Source organism: Brassica oleracea, chromosome C9, assembly GCF_000695525.1.
Source record: "Brassica oleracea var. oleracea cultivar TO1000 chromosome C9, BOL, whole genome shotgun sequence".
Lineage (NCBI taxonomy): Eukaryota > Viridiplantae > Streptophyta > Magnoliopsida > Brassicales > Brassicaceae > Brassica > Brassica oleracea.
This window is the reverse complement of record NC_027756.1, coordinates 14,645,374-14,653,276: the sequence shown is the minus strand read 5'-3', so window position 1 is coordinate 14,653,276 and position 7,903 is coordinate 14,645,374.

The following is a 7,903-nucleotide window of genomic DNA, read 5'->3' as shown; positions in this document are numbered from 1 at the left end:
ACGGAGGTGGTTACTAGGTTGCAACTGAAAGTAACGGTGGATAAAAAGCAAGAAGTATTGTTGGGCAATGGTGTTACCATAAGGGCTTTGGGAGTGTGCAAAGCAGTTCCAATTCAGTTACAATCAGCGGAGTTTATATCTGATTTCATTGTGTTGGAGTTGGGAGCTGTTGATATTATCTTGGGAGTGTTGTTGGTTGGAAACATTGGGGAGGTGTGAAGTTGATTGGAAGTTGCAGGAGTTTTCTTTCATCTATCAAGGTCGACAAATCATGTTACATGGCGATCCGGAGTTACACAATAACAATGCCTCTTTGGTGTCGGCAATGCTGAAGTCTAAGATTATAAGACCAAGTGAGAGTCCGTTCTTTAGTCCAGTTCTACTGGTTAAGAAAAAAGATGGCAGTTTCAGATTTTGCGTAGATTACAGAGCTATTAACAGAGCCACAATTCCTAACAAATACCCAATTCCGGTTATTGATCAGTTGCTGGACGAGTTACACGGAGCTTATGTATATTCTAAGCTGGATCTGAGGTCGGGTTACCATCAGATTGGGATGTGCGAAGAGGATACAAGAAGACCGCTTTCAGAACGGTGGAAGGCCATTATGAGTTTTTGTTCATGCCTTTTGGCTTGACCAATGCTCCAGCTACTTTTCAAAGTCCGATGAATAAGGTTTTTAAACCATTTCTGAGGGACTTTGTTTTAGTACTTTTTATGATATTTTGGTGTATAGTGCCAATATGAGCAGCATCTGGTTCATCTGAAGCTGGTCTTGGAGGTGTTGAGGACGCATAAGCTTTTTGTGAATGCTAAAAAATGCACGTTTGGAGTTTCTCAGGTAGAATAACTTGGGCATATCATCTCAGAGAAAGGTGTTGCTACGGATGGTGAGAAGACAGTGGCAATGCTTAAATGGCTGGTTCCTACAACAGTCAAACAGTTACGGGGTTTTTGGGTTTAATAGGTTATTACAGAAGGTTTGTGAAGCATTATGAGACGATTGCAAGGCCGTTAACGTCTTGTCTGAAGAAATATCAGTTTGAGTGGCAGGAGGAATTTCAACTGGTATTTGAAAGACCAAAGACGGCGATGACTAATGCTCCAGAACCCCTGATTTTAACAAGCTTTTTGTGATCGAATCATATGCATCTGGTTTTGGTTTGGGAGCTGTTCTGATGCAGGAGGGCAACCCCATCACTTTCTTTAGCCATGCTTTGACGCCTCGTGAGCAGATGAAGCCAGTGTATGAGAGGGAATTGATGGCAGTGGTAATGGCGGTTCAGAAGTGGAAGCACTATCTGCTGGGTAGGAAGTTTCATGTGCACACTGATCAGTGATGTATCAAGTATTTGTTGGAACGAAAGGAGGTGAACATGGATTATCAACGATGGTTGACGCGTTTGTTGGGCTTTGACTTCGAAATCTTTTACAAACCAGGTTGTGAGAACAAGGCAGCCGATGGTTTATCTCGAAGTATTGCTTTGACTGGTTTGCTCCTTCATTTGACAGTACCAACAATGCTTCAATGGGAGGATTTATTTTCTGAGATCGCAGCTGATGTGGAGTTACAGAAAAAGTTAACTCAGGTGAGGCAGGGTTCTTCGAAGTATACAGTGAGTGAGGGAAAGTTATGGAGGAAGAAGCGTTTAGTGATTCCAAAAAACTCCAAGTTCATTCCTCTTATATTGCGGGAGTGCCATGATGGGAAAGCAGGGGGACACTCTGGAGTAGCTAAGACACTGAAGAGGATTCAATTGTCTTTTCATTAGGATGGGATTAAGAAGTTGGTTCAGAAGTATGTAGCTGAATGCATGGTGTGCCAGACTCATAAGCACTCTACGTTATCTCCAGCAGGGCTACTTCAACCTTTGCCAATTCCGAATCGTGTGTGGGAGGACATTAATATGGATTTCATTGAAGGACTTCCAACTTCGGGTGGGATTAATATGATTTGGGTGGTGGTTGATTGCTTGAGTAAGTATGCCCATTTAATTGGTTTAAAACACCCTTTTACTGCTTCGGATTTGGCTCGGAAATTTGTATCTGAGATAGTGAGGCTACATGGGTTTCCTCGAAGTATTGTCTCTGATAGAGATAGGCTGTTTCTGAGCTCATTTTGGAAGGAAACGTTTCGCTTGGCGGGTACGGATTGAAGTTTAGCACGGCTTTTCACCCACAAACAGATGGTCAGACTGAAGTACTCAACCGCTGCATGGAAACGTATTTACGTTGCTATGCCTCGACTCATCCTTGCACTTGGTCATTATTTCTTAGTTGGGCTGAGTTTTGGTATAATACTACGTTTCACAAGTCCCTCCAAACGACTCCCTTTCAGGTTGTGTATGGGCGTGAACCTCCGGGGTTGATTCGTTTTGTGTAAGGTTCCACAAGTAACTTCGGATTGGAGGAATCTTTGAGGTTGCGTGATAAGATGTTGGAGCAGTTGAAGTTGAATTTGTTGTATGCTCAACAGATTATGAAGAATCAAGCAGATCAGAAGCGTAGGGATGTGAATTTGGAGGTTGGTGACATGGTTTATTTGAAGTTAAGGCCGTTCAGGCAACAAACGGTGGTACATAGATTTTGTCAAAAACTAGCAGCAAAGTTTTACGGTCCTTATCGTGTGGTGGATAAGATTGGCAAGGCTGCGTACAGGTTGTTGCTACCGGAGGGTTCTAGGATTCACCCTGTGTTTCACATTTCTCAATTGAAGAAAGCTCTGGGAGTAATGAGGAGGTTCAGGCTTTACCGCCAGTTTACTTGGACCCGAGTGATACACCTTTGGAACCCGCTGATGTGTTGGCTAAGCGTTTTAACAAACATGGAGAAACAGAGTTGCTGGTAACTTGGAGTGGGAAATAGAGTGTAGAGGATTCTTGGATGTTGTCGTGGGAGTTTGTGGAGTGTTTTCCTTCGTTCCAGCTTGAGGGCAAGCTTGGTTTCGATGGGAGGGGCATTGATAGATACCATAACACATATTATAGGAGGAATAAGAAGAGTGAGAAGGCTAAGGAGTTGGAAGAATGAAGATTGAAGTGAAGAATGAAGATTGAAGTGAAAGCCTCTCCTTACAAGCGAGGGTTTGCAGTTACAATATTATTCTACTCATATTGTATAAAGAGTCAAGTACTTCTCTAGTTTCGAATTATGTTTTGTATGTTGTAAGTTCTGAAGACGCTATGAGTCTAGAACACTCGATCGCTATGAGATCGATGATGCAGTCTTAAGTTCGCCATGAGAGCTTAGATTGTTTTCATACTACAAAGCTGAGAGATATTGTATTGCTTTACGATTCAAATATAAGAGTTTACATAATTACATTGATCAAGGATCTATCAGAGAGAGACGAGGACAAGGAGTGAGAAGGGATGCGAGAGTAGGGAGGAGGGGAGAACGAGAGAGACGATTGTGGCGTAGGGTTAACCTTGAAATAGGCGAGATTCTTACGAATCTAGGAGATGGAGTCGGTGAGTGCTCCGGTCTATGAGTTCCATCCATGGGCGGCGCTGAGGGAGGCCGTCATGGAGATAGGAGGAGAGTCGGCGTGAGAGTTGATTGGTGGTTGGGGGTTGAGTGGCTTGTTGGTTGGTGATGGGGAGAGTCACCTAAGAAGACAATGGTGTCGGTGACGTTGTGTGTGCGTGCGACGGATTAGCCGAGAGGATGTGGAGAGTTTGATTTGAGATAGTAGAGAGAGAACAAATGTTTCAGAAAGGAAAACAAAAGAAAGTGGAAAAGCGATAGGTTTCGTTTAGATACAAATGAAAATACGAATGAAAATACAAATAAGCTAATAGGTTTGGTTGGAGCTAATAGGTTTGGTCGAGGAGAAATAGGGGTACCTGTGTCACTATAAAAAAATGTATAGTAGAAATTCCATTCTTGCAAATTAAATTATTATTGATGTATATAGAGTGCAATTACTCTTAAATATATTATGTAGAAATGTATTTTGTTTTTAAAATTTTAAAATTGTTTCTTTTAATAATGTATTTTTATTATATATGTTATTTATGAAGAATATAAAAGAAAACTAGTATTAAAAGGAAATATAATTTAATAATGAAAATTATAATATAATATTTTTACTTCATTAAATGTATCTATGTAATTAACCGTTATAATAATTGCGTTAAGAAATAATTTAGAAAACAGCCTAACTAGTATCGCAAAATACTATAATCTATTGACTAAAATATATCGTCACCACCTAACTCGTGGCAGACTAAAATATATAACAAAATACAATCCCTTATATACTAAAGCACAAGTCACTCCACCAATCAAAATTTAACATATGGCAAGTGTTTACAAAATTTTTTAAAAAAAAACAAAAAACAAATTACAACAAGTTTATTTGATCATAAATATTTTAACTGCCAACGAAAGAATCCTTATTTTGCAAACTAGCATCATCACACGTTCATATATGTTATGTAACTTCCAGTTATGTCAACAGTTTCATACGCTATATAAATCTGAAGCAAAATTTTAAAAATCTGAGTCAATCAAATTTTCTGCATTTTTCTTTCTTATCCACTGTTCATATTCTTTGGCTTGATTTTGAAAAGAAATTCTTTCTTAACTTTTCATTAAAAAATATAATATGTATTCGTAAATAAAAAACAATATGATTCAATCTACATGATTTAAACTGAAAATGTTATTAAACTGAAGATGTTATTAATATGAGAATTCCATTACCACAAACCTAAGTTATTTTCAACGTGGAAAACTATGCTTGTGGATAAAAAGTATAATCATTTATATCTAAATATCTGTTTCAAAATACGGAACTAAGTTTTGTAGACATTTCTTATATAGCAGAGAGACAAAATTTAAGTTACGTGAAGCAGAAATTGAAAAAGAAATTTAAATTTGTAACTTCACTAATCTATCAATGGTATTTTTGCAGATATATATATTTCAAACATGAAAACATGTCAACAAATAGATATTCATTTGATGTAAAATCAATATTTGTATCGACATTTATAGATTAAACACGTCTATGAAACCAATATTTGATGCAGTATATTTTATACACACATATAACAATTATATATATATATATATAAGCATTTATTGTGTCTTCATTTCTTGGAAAAAAATAAAAAAATTGTTTTGGCAACTCACGTCGCTTTGTTTGAAGGCAACTACTTCTAAATTTATATAACAATGTGTTAGGTAGGTTTAGAAGATATATAACTATAATAATAATTTGTTATTGATAAGTCATGGCAATTTTATGATCGTATAATTTTGGAAGACAATGAAATTGATCCGTGCTAAGCGCGGGAGGTTATACTAGTTTATCTATAAACCGACACCCTAACTCGTGGAAGACCAATATATATATATATATGGATAATACTTTAAACAATGTTTAGCAAAAAATGCTTTAAACAAACACCCTAATTATTATAGTAAAAATACTGTAATCTATTGACTATAAATGTAACATGCAGGACATGTGGCATGTGGGTAGACGGAGACTACTTAACAATAAGTATTTGTTAAACTAAAGAGAGTTCAATTCCTCTTTTGAAGATCTTTGAGTGCCAAGCAATGGCGATTCCTCACGTTTATCCAATGTTCCTTTTGATCCTATCACTCTTCTGCTTGCCTACTTTGCTAGCCATCCCTTTCCAAGACTGCGGTTTGCTCCTCATAACATTGTTCTATGTCTTTCTATGTTATCTACAAAACAATATTATTAGGAGTTGAAAGCTTAAACAACTTTTCAATAATCTCATTTTGACTTGGTTAACGGAAAGTAAGTCACCATAAAATTTGGTTGTCGAACAATATAAAAATAATTGGTTTGTTTTGAAATTAGAAGTCTATAGGATTGGCTGCAGAATTAAAGACAAAACAACTGAATCTGGATCTGGATCTATCACAACCTATCATGTTTATGAGTTGATTACACATAAGAACATCTTTTGTATTTTCTTTACATTGAGAGTCACTTCCCACATGTGAGGCACTTTCTGGTGGGACCAAGGTGTATTTTTGACAAATTTGCTCTTGTGGAAAATAACGAGTTGTGGACGACGAATTGTGGATGACAAGTTGTGACGAATTGTGGATGACTAGTAACTTCTGGACATATAAGTCAAAGAAAAGCAAAGAATTTGTATGGTGGTTTACTTCTACTATTACAAATTTGAAATCTTAAAGAAATTTGACATGTACGCAATATATGTAGATGAATAGGAAAATTAAAAAAATGAAAAATGTGGGTTAGTGAAAATGTGAACAAAGAAATGCGGGTCATTGGAAAAGTGGACCCATAAATGTGGATGATATAAATATGGATACAAGTTCATGTGGACATTATTTTTCTATAATGTGAACAAAATTTCGTTGATGATTTTTCATCTGCTAATCACCAATATTTTTCAACTTAAAATATAATAATTTATGTATAAGAGATGTGAGATCACATCTTCTTGATGATTTTGAACAGACAACGACGAAGATTGAAATCCCAAGCTCGGCACAATGAAGAAGGAGAACCGCGGCAGATTGGAGTGGTGAGCACGAGTTTCAGAGGACCGCCGTCGTCACCACCACAATCGAGTTCTGGTTCCAACTCTCTAACGGTTTTATCTTTCTATTTGATGTACACCGATCTGCTGGAGACTTCCCCGATGACCACATCCAATCCAACACAACTAGCTCTTGATCTCCGATAAGACAACTATGACCGAGCTCCAATGGATAAGACAACTTTAATCGAGTTGTCTTATCGAAGATCGAGAGCTAGTTGCGTTTGATTGGATGTGGTCACGTGGAAAGTCTCCAGCAAATCGGTGTACAACAGTTCAAAATATGAGATCTTTATTGAGTTAGAACCGGAACTCGATGGGTGACAGTGGGAAGTAACGGTGGAAACATGGTATGGTAGGTTCCTCCTTTCGGAAGACTATAGCAAAGAAATAAGCTTTTAAACGTATCAACCAACGACCTGATGTTCATGTCCACATCTAATCTATAATTCCATTATCCACGTTTTGGTGTCCACGTTCACATTTTTAATTTTGTTTGCACATTAATATATATATACTATATATATGAAAATGGATCTTAAAAGATAGAGAATTTTATATATAATTTATTATGATAATTATTTTTGTTTAATATATTTTAGAATTTGAGATAAAAGTAAATGAAAACATAAGGTGTGATAAGAAAAACAATAAAGTGAAATAAAAAGAGGAGAGAGATTTGTGTGATGGAAAGAAAGTGAAATGTTCTATTTTCTTTAGTTTAAGGTCATAAGAATCATTTCTACAAGGGAAAGTGTGTCTCAAGTGGTAAGTGTGTCGTAGTGCAATTGATATGTGAGAAAGTGTCTCTAGATGTAAAAATCTCATAATTTAATCAACTAATCAATATTTTTTTGGTTATGGCACGTTATAGAGATTTTATATTATACTACTTTATGATCCTATCTGTAAACTACCTTACCACATGTTATGGGAGTCCTATCATAAAACCTAATAATATTATTTTAGTGCTTAGACGAACCAGCTGGAGACTTTAGAGAAAGCGACAACTTCACACTGAGAAAACACTATGAGCAGCAATCATCAGACTGTAAGATACAACGATGATGAGATCTCTTAATCTTGAATATGATCTCGTGTCTCATCTTTGTAACACATTTAAATGTTTCTATCTTTTATTGATCCAAAAAGCAGGTCATGTTAAATTATACATGGTACATAACAGATTTACCACCTGGCTGCAAAGCATTAGGAAATAAATGGATAATGACACGAAAACCTAGTGGAAAATACAAATCTAGGCTTGTAGTTCAAGGATTCCGACAAAAGGAAGGTTTGGACTATTTTGATACATATTCTCCAGTAACGAGAATAACATCAATAAG